We start from the raw sequence: 2,916 nt of genomic DNA, 5'->3' as shown, positions 1-2,916 counted from the left end.
TCAAGGACCTGGGTCATGGCATGTCCCCCCTCCAGCTCCTACACATAGGGGCAGCCAGGGGGCTCCACACGCTGCCCCCACCCCAAGCACCACCTCCACAGTTCCCATTGTCCAGGAACTGCATCCAGTGGGAGCTGTCTGGCCGTGCTTCCATGTAGGAGCCAGAGCGGGGACATGCTGCTGCTTCCAGGAGCTGTTTGAGGTAAGTGACAACCGGAGACTGACCCCGTCTCTTGCCCCAACATCCTGCCCCAGCCCTCCCACTCTCCTAACCCCTCAGTCCAAGCCTGCAGCCCCCTCCCACACTGTGGACTCATTTCTGGCTCCACCCCAAAGCCCACTGCCCCCGCCAGAGCCCTCACCCCCTCCCACACCCCAACCCCCAATTTTGTGAGCATTCATGGCCCCATACAATTTCCATACGCAGATGTGGCCCTTGGGCCACAAAATTTGCCCACCCCTGATCTAATCCCTAACCACACCTGTACTCAAGGGTTCACTAGTGGAAAGGGGGATTAAAGGAAATCTACCATATAGGAGAAAATTATTTAATTGTTGATTTATTATTACCAATGAAAATAAAATTAAACATGAAGTTACTCTTTAATGAAGAAGAGGCTTAATTATGTGATCAAGTGAATTCTACTGGAAAATATAACTTGTCTTGTTTTTCTTTTTGTTAGTAATATAGGAAATGGGGGCTAATCCTGAAAAGCTTCTTTGATGTAACTTACCCCCCTTGGCCTAAAACATCCAGCTGTAAAACCTCACTCCAAAGGATGGGGTGGGGGAATGTATGTGTGTGAGAAATAGAGTAGAGGAGAAAACAGACCCAGTATTGATTTGAATGATTTCTATTTCAAAAGTAACTTATTTTGATTAGCTTCAAAATCAATTTCAACACAGGTGTGTTAGGAAAAAGGAGGAGGTCAGAGAAAGTGTGGGCCCCTTATTGAATGCGGCAGGCAACCTAGTGACAGATGATGTGGATAAAGCTGAAGTACTCAATGCTTTTTGCGCCTCGGTCTTCACAGACACTGGCAGCACAGTAGAGGGAGGAGGTGAGCAGCCCTCAGTAGTGAAAGAACAGATTAAGGACTATTTAGAAAAGCTGGACATGACCAAGTCCTCAGTTCCGGATCTAATGCATCTGAGGGTCCGGAGGGAGTTGGCAGATGTGACTGCAGAGCCGTTGGTCATTACCTTTGAAAACTCATTGTGATTGAGTGAGGTCTTAGATGATTGAAAAAAGGCAAATCTAGTGCCTATATCTCTGCACTGCAATTTTAGTCTTGCAGCCCAAGCCCCATAAGCCTGAGTCAGCTGGCTGGGCTTTGAGACAGGTGCCCTGAGTGTGTTAATCACAGTGTAGACATAACATTAGGCTACATCTACAGTGCAATGAAGCACCCACGGCTGGCCCCTGTCACATTAATCAGAGTCATGCAGCTTGGGCTGTAAAGTTGCAGTGTCTGTCTCTCAGTACCCTGCTCCAGGAGTCCAGAAGGTTGGGAGGGAATTTAGCGAGTGGAAATGGTAAAACCACAATGAAGTATTATCCTGGACTTATGGCATTTCTCCATTGGTCTGTCTGCTTTGGGGCAGGGACAATAACACGTCCTGCTGCATTCGTTATTTCAAAGGGCGGTTTAGGATTTTCATTCTCACCCGTGGTGCACAAAGCAGGACTCAACCCTGGGTGCAAACTAAATGAGCTGCCCACAGATTCTGGCAGCCACAATGAGCCTTTTGGTGTGAAAGCCCAGACCTGCTCCTGTCCCAGAGGGAGGGGGTCATCTGTGACAAGCTGGAACACTGACCTATCAGGTCCTAACTCCCAAACTTTCAGTTACTCTATTATCAGTGCCTATGAGCATAATTTAAGCCATAAGACCAGTCACACTGGACTAAAGCTGCATCTAGCTCTGTGTTTTGTCCTCTGGCGGTAGCCAATTCCAGGTACCCCAAGAGCTACTCAACAAGGCACCACTGGGAGTTGAACCCAGAATCTCATGTTTACAAGGCAGGTGCTTTAGCCATCTAAGCCATGGTGCCTGCCTGTGGCTAAGGGACACTGTCTGATCACAGCTGACTCCCTGCCATTCCCCACCAGGGCCTGATAAGCTTTGCATGTGTTTGGATTCTGCAAAGCAGAGGAGCAGATGACATTTTCCTTGCAAGGTGTGTGTGTGTGTAAAATTTTGGCCAGATCTGCACTACAAAGTTATTTTAACATCATTATGTTGCTCAGGTGTGTGAAAAACACACAACCCTCCCTCGGTCGGCACCCTTCTCTGTCCCAACCCACGCCCCTCCTATTCCCAGTGCCCCTCAATCCCAACCTTGACGAGAACCTAGAGCTTTTTGCAGCAAACTTAAAGTGACAAATTGTCAGTGTAAATGCTGCTGTTCATTATATCACCATAACTGGCCTCCACCAGTATCCCACAATGCCTGCCGTGAACTCACCTGCCCTGCAGTCCTGCTACAGAGGCTGGGCCCCTCCCCTTTCATAGCTCCAGAACGTTCTGACAGCTGAGCTGGTAGCTACACCAGCATTGGTTTGCTATAACTGCATTGCTTGGGGGAGTGAACATTTTTTATACATATAAGTAACACCAACCTAATTTTGTAGTGTAGACCTGTCCAAATAATCACTCACACACCTTGTGAGTAAACCTTCCCCTGCTCCTCTGCTTTACAGAATCCAAACACGAGCAAAGCTTATCAGGGCTCAGTGGGGATTGGCAGAGTCAGGTGTGGGCAGACACGATGCTTTAAGCAGCAGCAGGCACCATGGCTTAGCTGGTTACAGCACCTGTTCTGTAAACAGAAGATCCTGGGTTCAACTCCTAGTGGTGCTTGATTGAGTGCCTTTTGGGGCACCTGGTGTTGGTGACTGTCAGAAAACAAGAT

General features: G+C 48.3%; 1 non-coding gene across 1 annotated transcript; it reads right to left on the bottom strand.

Annotated features, from left to right (window-relative positions):
* Positions 1–1,981: 1,981 nt before the first annotated feature.
* Positions 1,982–2,055, bottom strand: TRNAT-UGU (transfer RNA threonine (anticodon UGU)). Its single transcript has one exon. It is a non-coding gene; the product is annotated as a tRNA-Thr (tRNA).
* Between the last annotated feature and the right edge of the window lie 861 nt (positions 2,056–2,916).

This window comes from Gopherus flavomarginatus, chromosome 23 (assembly GCF_025201925.1).
Source record: "Gopherus flavomarginatus isolate rGopFla2 chromosome 23, rGopFla2.mat.asm, whole genome shotgun sequence".
Classification (NCBI taxonomy): Eukaryota; Metazoa; Chordata; order Testudines; family Testudinidae; genus Gopherus; species Gopherus flavomarginatus.
Note: the sequence above shows the minus strand (reverse complement) of the source record. Positions and strands in the feature narration are given on the sequence as shown.